The sequence below is a fragment of the Micromys minutus genome (assembly GCF_963924665.1).
Source record: "Micromys minutus genome assembly, chromosome: 26".
Lineage (NCBI taxonomy): Eukaryota > Metazoa > Chordata > Mammalia > Rodentia > Muridae > Micromys > Micromys minutus.
The window spans coordinates 24,704,510-24,731,301 of record NC_137961.1 but is presented as its reverse complement, the minus strand read 5'-3'; the positions used below and the strand labels follow the sequence as shown (position 1 = coordinate 24,731,301).

Sequence of the window (26,792 nt, the reverse complement as noted above, 5' to 3'; positions counted from 1 at the left end):
GAAGACTGAATGTGAGGCTTAAAGAAATAGGACCCTGTTTGCAGTGCATATCAGCACCACCTCTGAATATTACGATCTCTCATGCCCCAATTTCTCCAAGATTCTTCTGGGACAGGAGGTATCTACAACACCTGACACCTTGTCAAAAATGTAGATCATCAGGTCCATAAGAATCTTGTAAGAATCTTTTATCAGGATCACTGTGTGCAAGGATCTCCTCACACATAGTCGACTGAGAATTCAGTTCCAGACAACAGACTCCCCATTCCTAAATCTCTCGCCGTTTATTAACACCCTGAAAGCTTTTCTTCATGAGTTTATCACAATTTCAGATCACAGGTTTTTTTCTGTCACAATTCGCCGTAACTCCCACAGCGTGTGAAGACGTATGTAGGCAGATCTTACGGTTTTGCTCTTATGCTTATATTATATGGGCTTATATATTATAATATGGGCTTATTTAGACTTACTCCCATCTCCTTCTTCTTCTAGTTCAGCCCCCACCACATCCATGGTTGATATACTCTGTAGCGGGTACTATGGTTAAGAAGTCAGGATGCAGGACCCATCCTGCAGCAAGGCACAGAGGCCAGTGTCTGTCTTGCTGTTTGCCCCAACAGTGGGCTTGCTGTTCCTTTTCCAAAAGCCACCAGCTGAGACAAGAGCTCTGTCAACCAAAACAAACACGACAACAAGCTAATGATAGCTATCATAGGGAAAATATCAAAACTGTCTAATTTCTCTTCTCTGCTTGACCAGTGGCCAGAGCAATAAGACTTCTGTGCACCATGACAATGATCCTTGCCTATTTTCTCCAGAAAAAAAAATTCTTACCAATGCATTCACATTTGGCATTTTTACCAAAATGGCAGAAAAGCAATATTTCATACCCCCAATCTCTCTCTTAATCTATGTTCACCAAAATATTCATTCAATATATAAGCATTGGTATAGAATAGAAAATGGCCACAAATTCTATCATGAACCAACTAAAATTATATTTTAATGGCTTTGCTTTGAATCTCAGTTGGCCCCATAGTTCCATGTTAGTCAACTCTCTGTCACCCTAACAAGATGCCTGAGGTGACATGGTATATTGGTGCCTTTAAGCCTAGTACTCAGGAGGTAGAGGTAAAAGGATCTTTATAAATTTGAGGTGAACTTGATTAGATAGATAGATAGATAGATAGATAGATAGATAGATAGATAGATGATAGAGATATACATCATATATACATATACATTGATATATGTATATATCTATATCTGTATACATATATAATTTCCAGGACTACTTAGTAAGACTATGAAAGAAAGAAAGAAAGAAAGAAAGAAAGAAAGAAAGAAAGAAAGAAAGAAAGAAGGAGGGAGAGAAAGACCGGATAGGGGAAGAAAACAAGCAAGCCAGCCTAAGGTCATTGATTTGTGAAGAGAGGCAGTTTAGCTTTGCACACTGGTTTGGAGGTGTGCATGCACGACTGAGGGTCACTGATCGGGGTCAGTGATGAGGCTGCACGTTGTGACAAAAGTACACACACTGCAAAGAAAAGCATTCACCTGTGGCCAGGAAGCACACAAGAGAAAGGAAGGAGACAGGACCCCATAATCCCTTTCTACAAAATGACCTAAAGAGCTCCTCCTAGGCCCCAACCCTGAAAGGTTCCATCACTTGGCATGCACATGGGTCTTTTAAAAACTCTCAAAATCTAAACAACAGTAATTCCTTCTGGGAATTCTGCACCTTTATTTGACACTCAGCAGGTTAGTTCTCATCCACACTGACCGTCTGCAGGTTTTTGAATGTGGTAACAGGCACATAAGTTACCAATGTGTAGGGCTTGTTTGGTGAATCCTCATCCTCATTACGTTTTCTGGACAAAGGTACTCGGATGCGATGTGGAAAATTCCTTAATCCCTTGGCCCAGACAGCTTTATTGAGCCTGGTGTCAATGCACACATATGAAGTGCCCATTTCCTTCATGGCAAATTTCCGAGTTTCTTTGAGTTCCCGAGGAGCACGCTTCCTGAAGCCACTCCACGGATGCGCTTGTGAATGCTGATGGTGGATTCTCGGGTCACCACCTCGTTGTTAGCAGAACAGCCCTTCTTCTCGCCACCCTTCTTTGCAGGAGCCATTCTGCCCGGCCCAAGCTGGAAAAGAAGGCTGCAAGGGATTGTGGGATGGAAAGTCGCGTAGCCGTATAACTTCCAGGTCTAACAGTAATTCCTAATGGATAGAAATTACATCACACTAGTCCCAGGCCTAGTTCTAATCAGGCCAGAAGTTTCCACTTTAGGTTTTTTTGGGAGCTCAAGCCACCATACAGATTTCACTATCCTTGTGGGATAAAAGCCACAGAGGCAAGTGACCTGTGACGGGCGGTAAGGGGTGGGGGGCCAGCCAGCATCCCAGGCTAGCCCCAGACTGAGTGAAGTTCCTTTCACTAGCAAGCTGCAGTCACTCGACAGACTTGAAGCAACAGAAGCAGCTAAGCACAGTTGATCAACAGAACTGAATAGATGATAAAAAAAACAATTCATAACTTCAGTCCATTAAGCCTTAGAGAAGTTCAGGACACAATATGCAACTACGACAGAATACTTCTGATCAATCAGACACAGCCTTGACAATTCAAAATGCTAAGCCTACTTAAAACCTACCTCACATGAAAGAAAACTGCCAACACTTCCAGTTAAGCAGCCCAGTAGACAACCGAGAGATCAGTGCAGCCCCAGTGAATGTGGGATGAACACATTAGCTAGAAAGGATGGCAGGCCCTACAGAGGGAGATATGACCAGGGTGTGACCAGCCAAGCCCTGTGCAACCTGAGATTACTTGCCCTCCATAAACTGTGGATGACATCACTTTCATGGAGATTAGAATCTATGACACAGCACAGAAAAGAAGGAAACGCTTCAAGAAACCAACCAGATTATTTGTTGAAGAGCCACAGTCTCTGGATTCACACAAGAGAAAAGTCTAAACATTTGCCGTGAAGGAAGTTGGCTATCTTAGCAACCTCTCCGGCTTCAAGTTAGCATTTTAGCCATAGTTGCCAATATCCTAGGAAAGACAGAAATAAAAACATACACCAGGGATGGGGATTTTGTTCCACGGGTAAGACTGCTTACTACAAAAGCAAGCAGACATGGGTTCAAATCTCAAGAACCCAGACAGAAAACCAAGCATGCTCCAGTGCACACCAATAACACCAGCGTGGGAGAGCAAAGCAGAGATGGGAGGCCCACGCAGGCTTGCTGATCACCACCCCAGCTATAGGGAGAGGCACCAGGGAATGAGTCTCAGGGAATGGGATGGAGTGGTAACACCGGACACCAGATGTCCTCCTATAGCATATGCAAAAGCCACACACACACACACACACACACACACACACACACACGGGCATATATCATACATATACAAATAAACACACACTCAAAGCACACATTACAATGTCATCAACCGAAATTAAGGGAACCAATAAAAGTACTCAGGGTATATTTGTATGAAATTTAATACTTTTATTAAAATTAATGAAGAATGGTGTTGGCGTGATAAATTCTCATACTTTGTTCTTCCTAACTGAGCATTGTGAAGCTCTCTGTGCCCATTTCCTTATCAATCAATAAGAACAACATCACTACTCATTAGCTTTAAGATGTGTAGATTTTTTTCACTATCTCTCTGCAAAATCATTATTTAAGATGACTTATAGTTAATTGGTTGTGCTTTGCCCTTGCCTCTTAGCATATATAAAATGCACTATATCTCAGAACCTACCATACCTTAGGCTTAATGACAGGCAAGGTAGGTTCTAAGTTGTAGTGAGATGGACAATGAACCCATTTATATGATTAGCATATAATGGTAATAATAATACTGACAAAGGGTGAGTATAAGTGAGTGGACTAGGAAGTGTGGTACATAAAGGCAGACATAGGCATTAGCTATTTATAGCTACTATGAGGGTACCACTGCGTACATGGGCTCAACAGGAACAGTCACCAATGGAAAGACTAGGCTAAACGGCACTAACAAACAAACAATCCCAAAACACACAAACACACTTCTCTTTTTTTTTTCCATGTCTGAATTCATATACTGTGCCCTTTGCCATTCACCAAAGCAGGACTTTTAACCATGATTCTGTATCACATAGAAACCTTTACAAAATGCTAGTGCCTGGAGTTCCACCTTCCTCCCTCTCAAATACACACACAGACACACACACACACACACACACACACACACACAAACCTATCTTGTTGGATAGGATGCTGACATGGGAATTTAAAAGCTCCCTAGATATTTCTTATATGTAACCATGTCAGAGAGTTAACTTAGAAGATAGTAGGTATCAACTACTCTTCTAGGAATATAGCAGTGTGATTAGGGGTCTGTAGTTAGTGAAGGTCTGCATTCAACTTTCAGTACCTCCTGTTGACAAGCTGAGTGACAAACTGTTTAACATCCCACAGCCTCAATGTCTCCATTTGTATATTAGAAATAATACCTAGTTTATAGGATTGTTTGGGGGATAATGAAATGTCAGCAAATCAACTAAGCACACATATCTAATACGTAAGTTATTGTGGGCATTATTTTATGTCCCTTAAGGCATGTACCCAGTGATTTTCCTGTAGAAGTAGCTGATAAATATTCATTGATTTGAATTTGGAGACTATAGAAGGACCCTCCCATGAGACAGAAGGACATAGAGACGGGAAATGAAAGGATGTCACAGAAGGGCCAAACTCATAATTCAACCTAGGCCTGTCTGTGCCTCCCACAATGGGAACGGAGGAACAATGATATATATACTCAGTCACAGGACAACGTTCAACCCTATGACCAACAAGGAAAAGACTTCCAACAAGACACCTTCTTCTGCCTCCTAGGTAAGTAAATTGTCAACTGATTAGCATCTAATAATTCGGTAAGCAGTGTGGTGTGAAGGATCTTTAGGAACAAAGGGTGTTAAAACAATAAAAGGTATTTGTGCGCTACCAGATGCAGTGTAAACGCCTTCCTTTCTCTGGGAATCAACCCTGACCTCAAAAGCTGAGCATACAAGGAGACACAATCTCCACTCATCTCTGGGCGGGGAGACCACCAGCTCACACTTGCTACGCTCCAATGATAAACTGTGCTAACAAGAATGTGCAGGAAAATGAGACCCAGGTCCCATTCCTCCCATCAGCAGCAAATTTTTATTTCTTGACTAAATAGAAGCTCTGTGGAAGCAAAGCGATTTTTAAAGGAAATAAAGCCAGATTGGAAATCATTTGCTGCCCTCTTGTGGCTGGCTTGGGGTCCTAGCCTGATGCTTTTCAGAGAGGAATCGGGATGTGCTGCCCACTTCTGCAAAGAACCAGGAAAACAGTGCCTCCTGCTGCTCAGATTAGAATCAGGCCAGTTCCATCTACATCAGAAGTAGCTCAAGGACAACTAACTGCACTGTACTCTTAGCCTCAGGAAGACGAAAGGGAAGAGAGAAAACAAAATCTGGTGTTAGTTTCTTTTACTTTTCTAGAGCCCCAACCTGGATTTGGGTTCCCCGCCTAACTCTCCTAACCTGCTTCTTTGGGGGAGGCGAGAGCGGTGGGGGAAGCAGGGGTGGAGTCATAATGAAATCCCGGACCAGATCAACTGTGAAACCAACCTGAGCTCCAAGGAAGGCAGGGAGGCAGGTCTAAGCTGGGAACAAATGGTACGTTCCCTTTCCACTACAACCCAAGTCCTGTTCTCAAGAGGATAGACAAGACTCGGGGCCCATGGGGAGCGAAGAGAATTGGTTTTGTCTTTAGGAATGTTGAAAAAGATCCTCCTGGACTTGGAATACATCCAAAGTGCAAGTCATGGCCCCTCTAGAGATCAGCCTGTGCTAATGAAAGATTTAAGATTCCCCTGTTAGCTCCCACGGCATTTGCAACTTAACTAGTGACAGGCAAATGAACGGGAACCGGTATTTTTTTTTAAGTTATTACAGCCTTAAAATGTAAATGAAATGTCAGAAATCTTACAGAAACGCAACCACGTGTGTGAATAATCTAAGCGAAGAGAAGAACCTGCATAAAACCGTATCGTATTTACTATTGTTTTTTACTGATATTTCACAATATCTGTGGAACAGGCTCTTACATAGCATCCTCTCTGATCCACTAGTGCCTTCCCAAAAGAAAAAAAAAAAAAAAAAAAACTGCTTTCAATACCATTTGATCCTAAATCTACTGAATGTAAAGTTTGACTTTATTTATTTTCAAACTCGGTTAACTATGCAGGCATTGCACCAAAATGTCTTCATAATAATTCTTCGAATGGAGAATGTATAAAAGCCACACCTGATCACATCTGTCCCTACCAGAAAGTTCATCTAGCCCTTATATTCTAGAACTTCACCGTTCCATATGGAAACCACCAGCCATGTTTATCTTTTTTTTTCATTTGTATTTCAAAATGCCTCCTTTGCAGGAGTTACAGTTTAAGTATTTAGGAGGTAGGCATGGCTACTGTATTGAACAATACATCTTGAGAGGAGTATCATCTACATGTTAATACTCCAGAAAAAGATCAATATTGAAAATTCAAAATGTAATTTCAACTGAATGCGTTTCAGTTTCATGCCACCACCGTGCTGAAAAAACTGGGAAACTGAACCATAAGTCAAGGCCATCGTGTATGGGTAATGTATGGTCTTTCATAAACAAATGGTTGTTCGTTTTATTGAAAAAACTATCCAGTACTTGTCCTGTGAGATTTCATCCCCCCCCCCCCTTTAAAGTTTCATGTGCTAGAAGCTTAGTGTGCAAGTAAAGTGGTATTTAGGTAGAATCTTCAAGCAGTGGGTCCTCGTGAAAAGTGACCCAGTCGAGGGGCTTCACCTCCATGATGGATTGGGAAGAGTAAGGACTGGGCTTCTGTCTGTGTAAATGTGAGGCCACCGTGGGATGGTGGCTGGCCCTGTGGGGCGTGGCTGCTCCTCTTTCTGTTTTTCTGCCATGTTGTTAGACAGCTAGAAGGTCTTCACTTGAGTTTCAGAATCTGACCACTGAGTTTCCATCTGAACCCGGCAGCTACTAGAATCAAGAGATAAATACATTTCCTTATAAGCTGCCAGCATTTGTTACTATGCTAGAGGAACACAAAGTAAGCTGATAAACTTCATTAACTGTTCCTCAGGAAAGTACATTTTATTGGAAAAAAATTTTTCGTAGACATTACTATTCCTTTATAAAATTGGAGAATGATTACTTATAAAATAAAGGTCTTTGATCTGACAGTCCTACAGCAGAATCATAAGAGAGGAGATTGAGAAGAAAGAAAATTTAAATGGGTAACGGGAAAGCTGGAGTCAAACCATAGCTCAAATCATGTCTTAGGCAAACCAATAAAGCACTTAGCTTTTTTCTTTTTTTAAGTGAATGGAAAACATTGGCAGTCCTAAGTCCCTAGAAAACACCATTCATTCTTCCTAAATCTTCATGAGACACAATCAAGTTCTTCCGAACGATTCTAGGGCTTGTAATCCAAAGCATTTTAACTAATCCAGATGGAGTATACACTGTTCCTCTCTGCGGCACATGATTCTGTCATGGATAGCATCATAGCACTGTGGACGCTGAATTGTCACAAAAATAATTTTCCTTACTGATCAAAGTCGGCTTCTCACAAGGAGGAAGCTGTCGGTGCAGGTGAAGTACGGGAAGAAGAGTAAATGCAGGGGCAGGGGTGAGTATACTAGCCTAGAAAGCACCTGGAGCACTGGGGAAATTATACAAAACCAGGGATATTTAAAAGGGGGCTTTTGTTTTCCTAAGACCCAGCTTCATCACATTGGGCACACTGGCCTCGAACCCCTGATGATGCTACATGAAATCCCCGAACAGATGGGATGACAGGTAAGTGTCAAAATATTCACATTGTGTAGAAATACAGCAAAACCTACATGGATGTTGTGACCATCACAATCAAATAAGAGATGTTCTGAGAATCTGGCTTCTTGGCGTGAGGAGACTTTAGAGAATTCAGGTGAGCCTGACCCTCACAAATCAACAGCATAAATGTGCACAGTGAGAAGCTGTTCAAACCCAGAGCGGCCATGCCAACCCAGGCCAAAACTATGGCCACACATGGTGAGAAGCAGCAAGGGAATCAAAACCCAGTCCAGGATAGGGACCAAGATTTACAATCGGTGTGACCAAATCTGCTGTCATTCTGCAAAGATAGCCCGGGCTAATGATCTCGAAGATGAGGGTTCTAAAGTAATGACAGACATGTAAGTCACATGGCCTGAGGTGCCATTAACAGAGCAAGAGTGTGTGTGAAGAGGGCGGGGAAGGTGTAAGAGAACCTGATTGGTTCACCAAATGTTAAAAAACAAAAAGAAACAAATAAACACAAGGCAGGTGTGAGGAGAGTCTGTGCCCGAGAGCTCAACACTAGGGAGGCAGGGGGATCTTCAGGGGATGTAGTTAGTCTCAGAGCTATATAATAAGACCTTGTCTGAAATATTTCAAAAAGAAAAAGAAGCCTTGTCTGTATTTCCAGTAGACAGTAGTGGGGTCAATGAAATCAGCCCTCCATGAAAATTCTCCAGCAAAATAGTCATAGACATGAGCCAGAAATGAGCTATTCTCCTGGTACTGTTCTCAGTCTCTGCTGGGATAGTCAGAAATCCCTTCTGCGTGGAACAGATGGACAAGTAACAGAGATGGCGTCCAGTCTCTTTCAGCACTAAGATGAAGAGTGGTAGTTTCATGGCTTCTACCATCACCATCTGCAGGGCTTGAGCAAGGGCTCTAGTTTGGTTCTGTTGCTATGATAAACACCATGGCTGCAAGCAATCTGGGGAGGAAAGGCTGTGCTTCATCTTATACTTATAGTCAGTCCTAGAAGGAAAGCAAGACAGGTACTTGAGGAAGAGACTACTTGAGAACAAAATAACACTGCTTACCAGCTTGCTCTCCCTGTCTTGCTCAACCTGTTCATTCAACCAAGCCAGGACCACCACTCAAGGATGAACCACCAACAGTGGATTGGATCCTCTCACATCAACCATCTGTTAAGAGATTGATGGGGCTGGAGAAATGGCTCAGTGGTTAAGATCAATGACTGCTCTTCCAGAGCTCCTGAGTTCAATTCCCAGAAACCACATGGTGGCTCACAATAATGTGATCTGATACCCTCTTTTGGTGTGTCTGAAGACACCTACAGTGTACTCATACATATAAAACAAATAAAACTTTAAAAAAAGAATGAAAATGGCATGCTAGTGTAAAAGGGGAAATCTCAAGAAACCTCAACCTTACACAAATAACCACAGGCAACAAAACAATTTGGAGAGTGGGAGAAATAGTCTTCCTCAAGGAAGAGTAGACCAGTTTGTTGGCTAATATCAAATGGTCATCCCTGAAAACGTACATACAAGTACCATTATATAGATGGAGCAGATTTTATTTATATATTTAGTGTACACATATTCTTATGCACATATATTATAAAAATTATATTACTAAAAAATTAAAGAGAAAAAGAGGATTTGAATTTGAAACAGAGCGAGGGGTGGGGTACATGGGAGGGTTTGGAGAGAAGTGAGGGAAGGAGAGCACTATATAATTGTGAACACAATTTAAAATTAAATTAGGAAAACCAGACAAGCCTTTTAAAATTATATATATGTGTATATGTAATTTTACATATTCATGTATATGCATGTAGTTTCTGTTGTGTAATAACAGAAAATTTACAAAGTAACAGTGATGATTACAAGAGAACTGGGTGGAATACAAGGACATGGAGACGCTCGGCCTTTCTCCAGCCTTCCTGGCCTGCTTCAAAACCCCTTCCCAAGCTCTTTAATAAATCTCAACAGCACTAATGCAAGTCATGTGGTTAAAACCATAGTTTTAATTTCCAGTTTGATTTTGGTAATAGCAGCAGCAGCAGTAGCAACAGCAGTAACAGTAGCAGTAGTAGTAGTCGTCGTAGTGAAGGTTCTCTTTGTCCAAACTAGAATTCTCCTGAGTGTAAGTGTGACTTTTATTTCATCAGATGAAGTGATGACATAGAGCACACCCAAGCTTTGCAAGTACAGATCAGGCTGAGCCTGTAACATTTCTTTCTCTGTTCTAACTTCCCCTAGTCCTAGGCCTGGAAGCTTCTAGCCTTCTTATAATCTAATCGTCCCAGATGACTGATTCAATATGGTTTCTTTCAGCTTCTGACTAAATTGTTCTGCCTGGCCTCATACTAGCTTTGCCAATATGTTCTAATCTTATGGCTCCTTCTCATTCTCTGTATCATTTTGTCTTCACCTATATCTCTGCCCCCATCATTGTTAAAATATCAGTCTAAATCTGCCACACACACATTTCTTTCTACACTGCTCCCTTAAATCACTTCTTCTCTGTTCTCATGAGAGTTGGGTATAACCTATCTCTGAGTCATTCTGTCAAATCTTTTTCTGACTCATTATTTTGTCTGCCCCTCAATTAGATGCCACTTTCGAACATGGCTGCTTTCCTTCTATAAACTAATCTTACCTTTATTGTTAGGGATTAAACATATGAACAAGGATGTGTCTGTATTCCAGCCAGAGCATACTGTAATTCAGGGTGTGTTTGTATTTCATTATATAGAAGGTCTTTGGATGTAATCCTTTACAGAGCAGCCATGTTGCTAGATTAAAATTTCTCTGCACCTGAGGCTTGGTGTATTTCCCCCTTTATATCCATCACACAGTAAAGATCTCCAGCAGCACCTACATTTCCCACTTATGCTGAGTCCCAGACTTGGTATGCAGAATTTTCTGCAGCATCAGTCATCATGAATGAGCTACAACAGCATTGCAGCAAACGCTCCACAAACAGCTCCTGGCCCTCAGGTATCATTGCATGAAAGTTAAGCCAAATGGATGAATTTCTAGGGGCGATAATGTAGTTCATGTTGACATTATTCACAGCTTTCCCAAGAAGACAAGCATTAATCAGACAACACTCATGAAGATTTCTGTGTATAAATATTTGGGTGTCTGGCTAAACAGTGCCCTAACCTTTAAAAGCATATAGAACTTATGCTTTAAGTAGGATTATCAGTATAAAGGGTAATTTAGGACAAACAGGAGGAAGAACTTCTTTTCCCAGGAGCCTGGATGCAAATGGAACCCATCACTTCAAGAGTTTGAACAGCACAAAAATAAAAATAATCTCAACAACAGCTTAGATAAGTCACTAACCACAAGGTTATGTAAGTTTTTCTGATAAAATCACTCAAACCTGCACAAGCTACATGGGGTGCTAAGTAAGAAGGATCAATTGAGCTGGAGAGTTTGTGCCAGACTAGGCTGCAGAGTGAGACTCTGTCACAGTTCCATGTCCATGAAAAATCACTCAATCATGGGTTCTGTCCCTTGTCTTCTAACTGTCCCCACCTTCGACAAAATAGTTATTGACAACACACCACACACACACACACACACACACACACATGCACGAACACATGCACACACATACACACATACATCTAGCAAGGGAGTAGTTTGTTTTAATTCAGCAAGTCCATTACTTTTTTTTCTGGAAGTATATAATCTATACAATGAGATGTGGTACGTCTAGGACTGGGAACAGATAGAAAGTGTGCAGGCACAGGTTAAGCAGTAACTGAACAGATGGGCTGTGTTTGCCTCAGAGGTTATGATGGGAATTCCTCAGAGAAGGGTGAACTGGGTAAGCACAGCTAAGATGACAGAATGGAAACCCTGAGCTGAGATATTAAGGCAACACGGATGCAAATTTGAGTAGTAGGTCATCTAGATGGAGAAAGTTCCCATGGGACATGAGGAAAATGAAAACTTTAAGACTTTGATATTAGATTTGACAAGAAGGCTATGGATTTGCATCTGCTGCTAAAATGGCAAGGAGCTGGCAAATGATCCAACAGGAAGGACGATGGATATAGGTCAGTGGGACCCAAGTTCATAAGAGCAATGAAAACAGAAAAGAGGGAGCAGATACTGAGGCAAATACCACGCTCCCCTCCTGGCACACGCCGCTGAGTAACCTTTCTTTGCCTGTGGCACTATGAGCCTCACACATGCTAGGCAAGCACTCTACAGGTGAACATCATCCCAGCCTTTTGTTTAACTTTCTGACTGTTTTTAGATAGAGTCATGCTGAGTTGACCAAGAAGCCCTGAACTGCAATCCTCCTGCCTCTACTTCCAAGTAGCCGGGATTACACCTGAATTACTAACCTGACTACATTTTTCCACTTGTCTTCTCTAAAATCCTCCTTCATGGGGTATAGCCAAACTTATCTTAGCCCACATGCTGTAGTCCTGCACACACTTACTTATAAACTCAGCTTCAAAGTCCTTGCAGCAAGAGCTTGCCACGGCGTGCAGCCAGCCAACTGTCTAAACCCCACATACAAACAGTTCACTATGACACTCATTTCTGTAATGTGTAGAAACAGGAATGAGGAAAACAGTAACACTTTGGTGAGAATCTCAAACTCTCCATGTTGCTGAGAACTCCTGATCTTTCTACTTCCACCTCCAAAGTCCTAACCCTCCTGCCTCCACCTCCCATCACAGGCATTTATAACCAATTCCAGTACAGAGGAGTTTTTTTTTTTTCTTTTCAGCATGTGTTTGTGTGTGTATGTGGTATCTGTTGCTGTATATGTATGTATCTGCCTATTACGTATACATCTGTGTCACACATATGTGTGACCACATGTATAAACCCATGCCTCCAGAAGCCAGACACTGATGTCAGGTGTCAGAAATGTCAGAACCTTTTCTCAACCACTTTCTGCTTTGTTTACTGAGGCAGGCTATCTCACTGAACCTGACTCAGTGACTCGAGCTAGCCAGCCTGCTAAAATACTCTGAATCTCACATCAGAGACAAAGTCTGACTGCAGTAACCAGTTACTTAGATCAATGGGGAATTTTCATTCTATCACCTTGCAGTGGTAAAGAAAGTGAAAGGCTCTGTGAGAAGGAGAGAGACAGAGCTGGTGGATAGCCTTGCTGCCTCACACACTGAGCGTGGAACGAGCTGGTGCCAAAGTCCTATCCACTTAGGCGAGACTGTCAGGCCTGCCTAGAGAGTATTTGGTTCCTTTTTACATGCTACATCTAATTAACAAATGTAACGTGGGTACTGTGATGTCTCCCTTGATTGAGAACCACAGACAGTAGGTACCAGCTAATCCCACTCCCATCAGTGAAGCCATAGAACGCAGCAGCACATGTATCAGACTGGGGTTTTGTGAAAAGTCAATATTTTTGTTGTGTCTACATTTTAACATAAAGATAGACAATCGATTGCATCATCATTTTGGGGGGAAAGAAAATATTTCCCTTTAATGACATTATTCTCTCAATATTTTTTCAGATAAATGGCTCACTACTCTGTATTTCTGAGTGGCACCAGGTTAAAGAGACAGATGTTCCCAGAAAGGATTTTGGAAGAATGGTAGAATCCAACCCAGGAGCATCAGCATCTCAGAGCAGCCAGCCTGAGGCACATCTGCTTGTTTTATTAAAGGGAATAAATCTCCAGGACTAGGGAGTCTTCAAAGGGACTGTGAAGTGCCCCCCAAAAACACCATCCTTACACATCTGTAAATATCTATAACCTTCTAAATGATTTTTGTATTTTAACTTGAGAAAAATCAAGAGCTGTGACTAAAAGCTGGGTGGTCAGCGCATGCACAGGTTAGCACACAGAAGGAAGGACAGGAAACTGAGAGATGAAAGATGTTCTTCTTTAGATGGAGACAGAATCAGAGCAGACAAGAGCTGACCAAGCTAATCATTTGATTAGATGTATAATTGATTAATAAGAATAGAACAGCAACCACTTTGAGGAACTAGAAATTTTTCCTCTCAGATCCTCATTGTCTAAGTGTAAGCCTAGCACACACTTAAGGAAGCTCTCCTGGTACGCCATCCAACTTTGGAGGGGAAAACAAACCCTACCGAACTGCTGTGCAGTTACACGTGTTATGCCTGTGAGATACTCATTACATACAAAAGATAGCATAGGAAAGAGGACTCAAAGCAGCATCACATTACTACGAATTGTAGTTCACCTTACAGAAAAATAGAATAAGGAGAGGGAAAAAGAAGAGAGGGCTCGTTATCTCCTACCGCTGGAGAATTTTCCCTCTGCCTCTGTATGCAGAGGTTAGAGGCCATTCACTTGTGCTGCCACTTAAGACTACTTACTGAGCCTTCACTAACCTCACTCTGCCTCCTATAAATGCAAGAGCCAATAACTAAGGGGAAATGACTTCTAAACGTGTTTTTACACTACTTACTATTAGTATGTGTGTTGGGGGGGTCAGTATATGGTCCATGTTGGGTCTGTGAGACCCAGCATACGTGTGGAGATCGAGAGACTGACCTTTGGTCGCCGGCTCTTCCCGTCCTGGGTTCTGAGTGGCTCACACAGTGAGTGCTTCCACTCGTGTGATGAACCTATGAGACCTCAGAGAAATCTACACCACGTCAACGTGTATAACTTTGATCAAGTGCTACAAAGAGATATCTGGGTGTCCCTGCGTTTTTAGTAGTATGGAATTAAGATATTTAACACTGAAGGTGCCAACGAGAGACTACCGGGCAGCAGACAAGTTTGACAGTGAAGATGCATGGTACCACCACGGGCAGGATTTGGAATTCATACCCATGCTATCTGTGTTTCAAGGAAGCAGAAGCTATTTGAATTGTGGGGCTATAATTCCAACAAGCGATGCTGAAGACTGCATAAACCACCTGAGCCTACAAAAATTACTATCCTGCATTTCAGGCACCTGTGGTTTGTTTTATGAGTAATTTACTGACTCCTCTGGCACAGTGTGTTGTGTCAAACTTCAAACTTTGGATATTTCTTTGCAATTTGATTTGTCTTTTACCTGAGAATCCATCCATTTCTGTAGCAAATCTTCATTGAGCACTTACTATGTGTGTCATGCTGCGGGGAGAAGTGGTTGTGTGGTCCTGTTTGGACCTCCAGCTGCTGTGGGCTTTAAAGCCTTCATATTATCCAACACAGAAATCAAACATCCTAGAGCCAGCAAGGAGGCCCTGCCTGGAAAATAAGTGCCTATTGACATCTGAAATGAAAGCAAATGTTTATTCTGGACAGAACCACAAGGGTTTCAGGATGGGCTTCTCAGGGAATTTCATCTTCAGGGCTCTAAACAGCTTCCCAGGTCTTTGCTTGCAGGAAGGAAAGCTAATGCACAGTGACTTGGAAATGCTTCTTTAAGGAAGCTACTTAAAGGAAACATTTAGATGATGTCAAAAATATAAGATATACACACAACCATTCCATATCACTGACCTGTGGGAAACTAGGATGCCATTGGTTTTTGCCAGTGAAGAGACACTCCATATTTGTTTTAAGATGCAACGTGACATGCTTCATTGCAAACATTGTTTAGTGTGAGGTGCTGATTATGGAGGACCCTTGAGAGTGTGAGTCACCCTGGCTGATGGTGCAGCAGAATCTCACACCTAACCGAGATTCAGATCAAGGGGTGTTGATTGGTAGAATAACCGTGGGCTGAAGTTGTGAGAGATGCTGAGGTTTGTTTGTTCGTCTGATTGTTTTTAATCTCCTTACCTTTGAGGATTCAGTGTTCCCTTCTCAAAGATCTCCTTACCCACACTGTAAGGCCCTTCATTGATTATGGCTGGTTACAAAATTAAACTTCTTCTTTGATGAAGAAGAGACAGGTCAAAGGACAGAAGACAGCAGAGCGACCTTGAGGAAAGATACAAGAGGTATGTGAATGAGGACTTAGGGGATCCTGAGACTCTGCTCAGAGATGAACTTGTTGCCTCTCAGAAGAGAGACAAGGGAAGCCTAGATGCTGTGCTTCTGATTCAAGCTTCAGACTCTCCCAAATGTCTGGAGCCACCAGCACTACACAGCAAGAGCAAGCTGAGTGTCCAGTGACAACTTCTCTACTCCCAAAAGTTTTCTGAGCCAGCCAAAGATTTCTTCAGAAGAGTTCTCTGCCCTAAGCTATAAACAACAATATGAAGACCTCTTTGTCTTTAGTCAATACCAATCCATTCACTTCAGAGCCCTATAGAAAAGTATTTCTTCAGGCAAAGGGCAAAAGGAAAACCAAAAGCTAGCCTGAGGAAATTGTGGAAGGGGAAGGCAAATCAGAATGTGCTAGTTTCTACAGGAAACTAACATGGCTTCCACTGTGAAAAAGCCTTCTTGGAAGTAGAAGAAATTGGGGCTGGGGGATTTGGTACAGTCTACAAGTGCAGTATGAGACTGGATGGATGCATTTATTCAATAAAGTGCTCTACAAAACCCTTTGCACAGTTATCAAATCAGAGATTGGATTTGCACAACATTAATGTTCATGTGGTAGTTGGCTATCATCCCCATGTGGTACATTACTATTCTTCTGATGCAGAAGATGATCATGTGATCACTCAAAATAAACTAATGGTGGGAGCTTGCAAGCTGCTATATTTGAAAAAGCTAATGCTATACCTGGTCATCACTTCCAAGAGCACAAACTCTAAAGCATCTTCTGGAGATTCCCTTGAGGCTTAAGATCATCCACAACTCTGTCTACCTAGACATCAAACATCTTTATTTGTCATAAGATGCAAAGTGATTCTCCTGGAGGCTCGGAATGTTGAAAATAAAGCTGGCTGGTTGGCTTCTTTCTGCTAGTGTGATGTATAAAATTGGTGACCTGGATCGTGTGACTCTAACTAGCAAATCCAGAGTAGAAGAAAGACAATTTCTTTGGTTCCAGGTTAATGAGATCTTGGAAGAGAATGGCCAATACCTTCCCAAAGCATATTTTGCTTGTGGCTAACTGCAATGTCTTGAGCAACAGAGTCATTACCCACTAAGGGTAACATGTGACATCATATCCACAAGAAGGACTCAACCAGATTACGTTTATTATCTACTCAAGTGAACTGAGAGAAGATCAGCAGGCCCCTCCGAGAAATATCTACCACAGCAGTCTTGGAACCTCAGGAGCCTACACAGAGTGAAATAGCACCAGACATCTGGTAGGAAGAAAGTGTAGAAAGTGTTCAAGCTTTACAGAGGGGAATCTTCCTTTGAAGATCTTGTCTCTCACTGGGCAGGCTTTTTGCCATACAGCCTTCAGAAACATCTTACAAGATGGATAACTGACAAGGTTGAATGCCAAAATTTTCAAAAGCAATCCTGATTCAGCTTCTCTTAACAAAAGCCACAAAGCTTCTAGCCATCGTCTCAAGTATAATAATTGCTCAGCATTTCTTGACCCTGTTGTAATATGTCTAGTCCACCCACTGAGAACTTCTGGTGAATAATGGCTAATGTCTTATCTGATATTGTCTTATTAATAAAAGACTGTTATTATGTAAATCAGAAATAAGGCTATGGATGTTCCTGAGCTGTATATTGACATGGGCAACAAAATCAGTAGAGGCAGAGGAGCCAAGAGGCATTGGCTTTGCCCCTAAAGAAGACCGGAGTTATCAGTCCCAAGGCTGCTGAGTGCTTGGTCTGTGAGAGATTCTGTGTTCTTTACATGACGTTGCTCAGTTAGCTTCCCACTGACTTTGTCCCATTGTACAAAAGCTTTCTACTGACTCTATCCCATCTCTCCCCTGTAAACTGTATACAAGATGCTACACAATACTTCTTATTAAACTTCTTAATAAATGTGCTTGGCAGGAGCCAGAAGCTCATGAAAGACTTCTGGCCTCAAACGTTCCCCTGTATCTTCTCATCCCCAGCCCTCCCTCTCTACACCTTGTTATTCGGGATCCTATTCCTGTGGCTTTGGCTCGGGAATCTGAATCTAGAAATAGAAACAACGCATGTATGCCCTCAGCTTACCATGACGTTGCTGATTTCCTCGTCAAAGATCTTTTACAGTGTGAACTTTATCCTACAACATATAAGTTCCCATAAGGTAAATATTATTGGGAAGCACCCTCAAAGACAGACTCAGAAATAGTGTTCAATCAAGGAACCTCATGACCCATTCAAGTCGACACATAAAGTTAGCCATCATGAAGTTAAATAATGGTTAATGAAGTTGAGCATCATTAACTCGCTGTTAAAGGAATGAATATTTACAATGATGATTATAATGATGACAAGAACAAACTATATCTCCTAACATTTAGGTGAAGATTACGTGAGTTATTGTGTAGGCTGCTAAGAGCACTGTACTTGGTGCATAGTGATCTGTTAATGTTAGCTATAATTACTTGATTTGGTCAATTAACTCCTCTTTCTGATGCTGTAAGAATCATCAAAGCAGGAGGTACGTCAGCATTTACAGAACAGTAGTCCTTGTCAGAGAAAGATGACAAGAGGTTTGCTGGAAGATTTCTAACATCAACACTCGAGGTTCTTTATTATATGTAGAAGGGCACAGGCGTGGTTTCTATTATCCTAAAGACAATTAAACATTATACACATGCAATAGTTCTCTATCCAACCTTCGTGCTTCAACTATCTCTTCAGGGTGGTTTCATCCACCATCACCACCCCCACACATACCTTGAAAAGTTTGAGTGCTCAACCTCCTATGGAATGGGTTCAGTATGGCTAGTGCCCAACGCCTTGCCCTCCCCAAACCCATTCTCCCCCCCCCCTTATTTCCCCCATCTGACATTAGCAACATCAGAGCAGAGACCTCAGTCTCATCTTCATCTCTCTCCTGTGCCCTCACATCCTTTCCCTCCTGCACGCCCTATTTCCTGCTCCTGCCTCACTAAACATGAAAATGCAGTGGTACCCTCCAGCACACGGCCTCTTCTCTGATTATTCCTGCACACAGACTGCCCTCATGTAAATATCACTTAAAAGCAGTGTCCATGTTAGTCCTGTGCTCAGAAGTCCCTCCTTAGCTTCCAAACACTCTGTCCCTACCTCCCCACATACCCCATAAATGCCTGAGCTGCCAGCAAACGTGAACTATTTTGTGTTGGCTCAAATGTTCTGCCATCTTCCCTGAGTCCTCAAGTAAAGTGGACGAGAGGCCCACTAGGGCAGAGAAGGCACCAGCAGCATGACAGCTGGTGTGCACCTCTCAGGACAGGGGTCAGGGATTCCTGGTCCTTTCCACCTTTCTCTGACTCTCCTTGCCAAGGCTGCCATGGATCTTAGTGTTATCCGAAGTTGGCCAGGACACACTGTAGAACACTGTTCAAGCCAAACAAATGCCCACTCCCAGATGAAAAAATATCAGACCCTAAGGTCACATCCAGTGAAGATAGCTCCATTAAGTTTTAATATCAACCAACCAGGCACCTCCCTTGTACACACAGAGCAACTTCACACTACCTCTCTGAAGAAGACTCTCCCTTACCTCTGTATTCTCCAGAGTTCTCTTTTGTCCATAGGACATGCTATTTTAGTCGGGGAGGTCTTTAAAAAGCAAAGTCTGGGGGCTGGAGAGATGGCTTCGTGGTTAAGAGCATCCGCTGCTCTTCCAGAGGTTCTGAGTTCAATTCCCAGCACCCACATGGTGGCTCACCATGAGATCAGATGCTGACTTCTGGTGTGTCTGAAAACAGCTACAGAACTCATATATATTAAATCTTGAAGAAGAAGGAGGAGGAGGAGGAGGAGGAGGAGGAGGAGGAGGAAGAGGAGAAGGAGAAGGAGAAGAAGAAGAAGAAAAAAGAATGAGAAGGAGAAGGAGAAGGAGAAGGAGAAAAGAAAAGTCTGATGCTGAAAGGAATCAGCTCAACTGGGAAACCTTTCATGGGAGCTGACCAAACCTCAGGTCCTGGAGCACAGGGACCAGGTCTTCCATCTCAGCACTTGCAGAAAAGGCAGACAAACTCTGAGTGTCAGGAAACATTCAGCACCAGCAGCAAAGTGTTCATCTTCACCCTCTAGCAGTACCAGCTGGAAGGCAGACCGTGCCTTCCCTGGTGAGTTTAAAGGCAAGTGCAGCAATGCCTCTGTACCAAGGTGAGGACTAACTTTACCGCTCCTGTCAGCGCTTCTCCTCCATCTAAGTTCTAGAAAGGTCTGGTCTACCAACTTACATTTCAGTAGAGGATGTTTCTCCCAAAATACACATGGTGAGGGTCCAGGAAGACCGGGCATGGTGGTACATGCCTTTAATTCCAGAAATCAGAAGGCAGAGGAAAAGGAGCTCTGTGAGTTTGTGGTCACCCTGGTTTACATAGAGTATTCAACATAGCACACAATTTAAATCTACCTTGCAATCCAAATCTACATAGTCATATGCTGTTAGTAATATATATTATATATTATTTTATGTGTTATTATATATAATTAAATTATATATTTTATATATATAATTAAAATAAGTGTGGTGAATGGTTAAGAATGGAGTTCTTAGGCTTGGTGAATGCCTTTTATCTCATCACTCAGGAGACAAAGGCAGGCAGATCTCTGAGTTCAAGGATATCCTAGTCTATAGAGTGAGCTTCAGGACAGCCAGGGTTACAAGAGAAACCTTGCTTTGAAAAAAATGAGATATGGGGGAGAGAGAAGAAGGAGAGGAGAAGGGAGGGAGAGAGAAAAGGGGAGAGATGTCTGCATATGAGGTGGCCAGTACTCTGGGGGTGGTAGGCAAGCCCTCTGCCCCTGAGCTACAGCCCCTCCCATTCATTCTCAGAGGACAGAAATTCAAATCATTCTGTTTAGAATGGGGTTAGGGATTCTCTCATTTTCTACTTACCAGTTATCCTGATTGCGCAGTAAAGTTTGGATACTGCCTCATTGTATTTTGCCCCAAATGGTAAAAATTAGTGCTTCAGTATGAAAGCAGCAGATCTTTGGATTATATTTGAAGAACCTGCCTATCTCCGCAGAACCTGGCATGCCTCTAAGTCCAACTACTCTGAGGTTCAAGGCTACACACATACTGTGGAAACATGTAGAAATGGATTTGTCTTTCCAAAAACCACACCTGTGCATCTCTGACTCCAACATATTAGCCACGCTTTAGCCACATGCAAACACTCCCCCTTGGTCTGTGATTGGGAAGCATAGTAACTTTACTGAAGAATAGAAACTGAGAGAAGCAATAAGAAATGGATTCGTTACAAGGTCTAGCCACAGCCGAAGCTTTAAGATGTGCCCCTAGCTGTCCTTCTGATTCCTTCTTGGCCAAGGTTATCATGTCCTTCTGATTCCTTCTTGGCCAGGGTTATCATTCCTCACGGTGCTCCTTCAGGCCACAGGGATCATGGTGGAGGGGCAGAAAAAAAGGAGGACTACATATCCCAGAGACCCGTGCTTCTTCTTTAGAAACACACTCATTTAAAATTCAAGCAGGAATTTATGTGCCTAAAATATTCATTACCTTGGCCCAGTTGTACAGCAGCCTTACAACTAAAAGGCCACCACTTAACAGCATATTTGATGCAAATTTTCATATTTCCCCATAGGTATAAAGATTAAACATTCAAATTTTCAAAAAAAAATGAATTGGAATGAAGACATCCACAGCAAACTATTTCATATCCATTAGTTATCATTTACACATCAAATACATATAGCATAAGACCAAATATACAGAATTTCCACGTTTATATAGAGTAATCAGCATAGTGCACAATTTAAATCTATTTTACAATCAAATGTACAAGTGGAAGTATGGCTTGTAAACTACTAACAGTAACTGTGCTAAAGTAACTCAGAGCTCCAGAAACAAACACTATATGATGCTTCCCAACTGGGACCCTCAATAGAAAGATGCTATTCACTGTGTTTGCAAACAAGATGATACAAATACATATCCTCCATCAGCCCCAAGCAGCTGAAAGGCAGGCTGGAATCATGCCAGTGTATCTCAGCTATCATAGGGGAAACCTGGACATCTTTCATACCTTTGGATACACAAGGCAAGATGGTGATTAACAGGTATTAGCAAAGCCTGCCTGTCAGAAAGGTCCCCACACTCACTAGCAATGTATTTTGTATTGAATAATTTGGGTTTCTTTTCCTTGATCTTCTTGTTTTCCTTCGTGTGGCAAAAGCATTTGGGAGTATTCACTGCATTTAACATTGGGTGTTCCCAGAAACAGAATTAAAATGAGCTCTTGTAAAAGTGAGGTCTAGCAACATAAGATCCTGTCTCAAGTGGGGAGGAAGGAGAACAAGTAACGTCTAGCCATTGACTCTTTCTTATCACCTACTTTACATAAAATAAGTAAATAACTTTGCCTAAACCATGCATCCAAGTCCGTCCACTTGGCCACACTGGCTACAGTTACATCCTCTAATCAGTTACAGCCTTTGGGGTACTATCTAGGCAACTGTCTGGTCTCCATTCCCTGAGCTACACTGAATCACACACTTTCTAATGCCTTGGCCTGGGGTGCTTTGTAATGGACATTATACATCAGCAGAGCCGAACATTTGAATATTCTCTTCAGTCATATTATTGCAAAAAAAAAAAAAAATTCAAATATAATTAAAATTTAAATCTAGCCACAAACGGAAGAGTGTTCCTCTATTCAGCCCTGAAACAAACATCTTAATTTACAAGTTAAATCCATTTAAAAAAAAAATCAGAGGATGGCTTAAGTGTTAAGCAAGGAAAAAGATTAAAATATTACTGACAAATGAAGTGTAAGTTAATCTAGAGCTACAGGATGAAAGCAAATAAATAAGAGTAAGTGCTTGCTAATGGGGAGTAATTACTGTTAGCAAAACTACTCTTTGTAGAATGAGCTGTTTATGATAAATGTATTTGTCTATCATTCAGCAGTCAGTAGGTTGTCTTAAGATAGCTGAAGTTGTAGTGAGGGACAGTCATGTTCTAAGGGCTGGGAAGCAATGCAGGACTTAACTGTGCACAGAATGGATTCTAAAGAACTGGAAGAGGACTAAGTGCGAAACCATATTCACGTGATATTTGTTTCACTACCCCAAAGACTCCTCTGTGCCCACAAATCAGATGTTTTTGGAGCCATGATTCTCCTGAAACCAGAGCTTTATAGTTGTCATGGTCTAACAAGATGACTTTTGGAAACTCTAGGCCTGGGAAGGGTCTCTCTCTGCTCCTGCAAAAACCAGAATGGCCAAGGTCATGCCGTCTATTGGCAGTAAAGCAGCTGAATTCTTTTCCCTTAAGCCACGTTTACTACCTCCCATTACTGTACTCTGAAGGTCAAGGTACTCACTGGCTCCAGCAACCACTTCTTCTGGGCTTCAGATAGTCTTCAAAGTCACAGACTGAAAACCTAAGCTCCAGGTAAGGAATTAAAAGAGGAAAGCACCCTACACTACCTGCCCATGGCATTAGTAAGAAGTCTATAGGCAAGGGGGACTCCATTCCTACCCACCGAGGGTGGTGGGTACGTTGCAGGTTCATTCAGTTCACTAGAAGCATCACATAAAGGTAAAGCACGTAGGTCAAAGGCAATTGATCTTTGGGCCTGCGAAGGATGGATTGGCAGAGCTCAGCTTTCAAAGTGGGAAATACCATCCTATGTCTACTCAAACAATATACACTCAGGATTCCAGATCAGTCAGGAGCACTAAAGATAACTTAATTCTGGTTTGGGGGGGGTGCTTTTTTTTAATGAAAGAATAAACTGAGCTGATCCCTGCCAACATGATGCATTACCATTTTATTGAAAATACAATCAGCAATTGAATCGTGAAAAAAAAAATGAACACAGGAAAACTTGTTGCATATAACAAACAAACAACAAAAGAAAAAAAACCCCAACCACTACTTTCCCACCTTCAGTCCCCAAGCAGCTGCTTACCCACGCAGAGGTGGTAAATTTCAGGGCAGAAACCATGTCTCCTTGGTCCTGAACTCATTTTGCTTACATCAGCTTTGGAAGTAGTTAAAAGAAGTAACAATAACAGCAACAAGAAACTATACCACTTTCAAAACTGCAAATCCAGGGCTAGAGGGATGGCTGAGTGGTTCAGAGCGATTGCTGCTCAACAGTAAGGGCCAGAATTCGAATCCCAGCACCCAGGTCGCACAAACATCTGTCTCTCCAGCTGGGCAGGATCCAATTCCCCATACTGGATGTACACCCTCAAAGGTACATGCATCCACAGAGACACGTACACACCACATGAAAATAAAATATCCCAAATCTGTCCGAACAAAGATCTTTTCTTAAACAATGTGAGGCAGCTGTTCTTTCTCTCCTGTTTGTAGCTCAGCACTAACTCTGCGTTAGATAACAATAGGTACCGATTCTCACACATCTCCTTCCAATTCTGTCCTCCCTGGAAGTGTTAATGACAAGAACAACACCAACAGCTAGAGACTCATTAGAACAAGTCCTCTTCATTTGGGGGGTGTGGACTCCCTAAGGAATTAGAGAGCAACTCCATTTTCCAAATCTTTGAATTTATATGTAAAATTTTAGATATTTGCATATGTGCACTTTTCTGGGAATAGAGCCAGGGACTCTCATTAGATTATCAATAGAGGCCTGGAAATACACAACGGAAACCCATTACTTCATAGAAATGTGGCCCACTTTCTGAGCCTGCTTTCCGCAGCTAGCCCTCAGGGAAAGAAATGGTAAGTGTTTTTGTTTTTCGAGGAAAGAGAGATGATAATAAGTTGGGAATTCCTCATGCGGAACTGATGAAGTCGGGCCTTAAGAGATGGGTGATTGGGGACAGAGGGTAGGGAATTTCAGCAGAGGGGCTGTCATGACCCAAAGCACAAAGGTGGAGCGTGGGAGGCACGTGTAGGTCGTAATAAATGGATCTGCTGCCCTGGAGGCTGTGTGAAGAGTCCTAGGAGACAAGTAAAGAAAGTGAGAATATCAGACCCTAAGAAGGTAGCCTCTGCCTGAGCCAATAAATACCCTACCAGAGACCAACGTTCTCCAGAGGTTACTCCAGTGGAGCGTGTGAGGCGGGTATGGAAAACTCTGGGCAGGTAAAGGTTGCCGCATAAATCTAAACAAAAGAGGATTCTCTGAAGTCAGAATGCTAAGTCTGCCCCGTCAGCTAGCTCTATTCCTGGTGTACATTCCAGGGTCAGACAGAGGATGGATGCTCAGAACGTAAGCGGATGAGGAAACAGAAGTTATCTGGAAGATAATCAAAGACAGAGAGGAGAGTGCTGGTCATTTGTAAATCCACCTTGTTTGATTCACGGAGCCTAGTAGTGCTGTGCATAGGGTAGAAACTAAGAAAAGGTCTCCAGTCGGTGTGAACCAGCCTGGCTAGGATGTGGGACGGGAATGATATAGGAACCCAGCACTGAGAATAACTGGGGTGTGCTGGTCCTGAACATGGGACAATTGCTCAGAAACATGGATTGATACAGAAAGCAAGCCAAGGTGGTGTGGTAGCAAGAGCCCTCCAGGGCAAGGTGAAGAGACTCCAGATACTTGATATGTGATGGAGACAGATATGACCTTGGGGGCTCTCTTAGAAGGGGATACTCATTTTCCAAAAGTGTATGTAATGCTTCTGTGTACATGGGCAGACTGCACTGCACTGGAGACTCAAGTCCTAATGGTTCTGAGTCTGGGATCGATGATTTCGATGTCCTAGCCTTGGCTGTGGCAATGGTCACAATCGATTATAGGACATCAAAATGGTAAGACCTGTGCTCTGATGGCTGCAGGGCACTTGGCCACTGCTCACTGATACTGATGGTGGAGTGGGAAGAAGACATATAAGAAGCTTTGTTTCTATAATAAAAGGTTAAAAATAACATGTGGTGCCTGGGTTTCCTGTCCAATCAAAAGCATCTATTTATATAAAAGATTGTGCTTCCTTCAGTGACTTTCTGGAGGGACACGGAGATGACTTGAGCAAAGGAGTAAAATGTTCCTGAACTTCTCATTGTTTTCCTTATAAGGTGCACTTGTTCACCAGATAGGACAGGACTTCAAATCCGGGCAGCACACAAGTTAGTGAAGGCCTCCCACAAAGACCCACATTGCTGTGATTTTTGTCTTGGTCATTTTGTTTCAGTAGCCCATACGTAGGACAGAAACAAGGGTGTGTTATCAGGTTCTATTCGAATCTGTACCCAGCTATAACTTAAACAGCACCCATGACTCCAGTTGGTAATACCCATTCATCACATCCCCTCTAAGGGTACCGGAGTCAAGTGAGTTGCCCTATAATTTCACAACAAACAATGTCTATCAAAGGAGGGTCCCTCCAAGTAACGTACAAAAGAGCAGCTATTCACCCACATCCTCATACTGAAAACATTCTCACAGGGAAAAGCATCACTCAGTAAGAGTAGGTTGCTTATCTGCAAAGTGTTAGGCATTTCTTTCCAGCTGAGAAAGGGAAGAGGGCAAGAAAACATGTGCATAGTCAAGTCCACAGCCCTATTGGTGTGCTGTCCATGAGTTTCCCTAGATGCAGACCTCCCATCAGTTACTTATAAACACCCAGAGACCTCCAAATGACAATGACACCCAAACATGCCTACTCATGTGCACTTCTCTCTCTCTCTCTCTCTCTCTCTCTCCCTCCCTCCCTCCCTCCCTCCCTCCCTCTCTCTCTCTCCCTCCTTCCCTCCCTCCCTCCCTCCCTCCCTCCCTCTCTCTCTCTCTCTCTCTCTCTCTCTCTCTCTCTCTCTTTCTCTCTCTCTCTCTCTCTCTCTCTCTCTCTCCCCGCTCAAACAAGTTTTCTACAGGTAAGAAATTCTAACTTAGGAGGTCAACACTAATCCCATTTCCATATGCCCTGTGGTTGCTTATGTGGCAAACATCTTCACAACACTTCCCCTTTGCCTCTTTGAAAATGGAAAGCACCCTAAAGATTTTTGTGGAACAGCCATATTAA

General features: G+C 42.4%; 1 pseudogene across 1 annotated transcript; it reads right to left on the bottom strand.

Moving 5' to 3' along the window:
• Positions 1-1,762: 1,762 nt before the first annotated feature.
• LOC308437513 (large ribosomal subunit protein eL31-like) lies at positions 1,763-2,187 on the bottom strand (annotated as a pseudogene). Its single transcript has one exon. The product of its transcript is annotated as a large ribosomal subunit protein eL31-like (transcript).
• Positions 2,188-26,792: the final 24,605 nt, after the last annotated feature.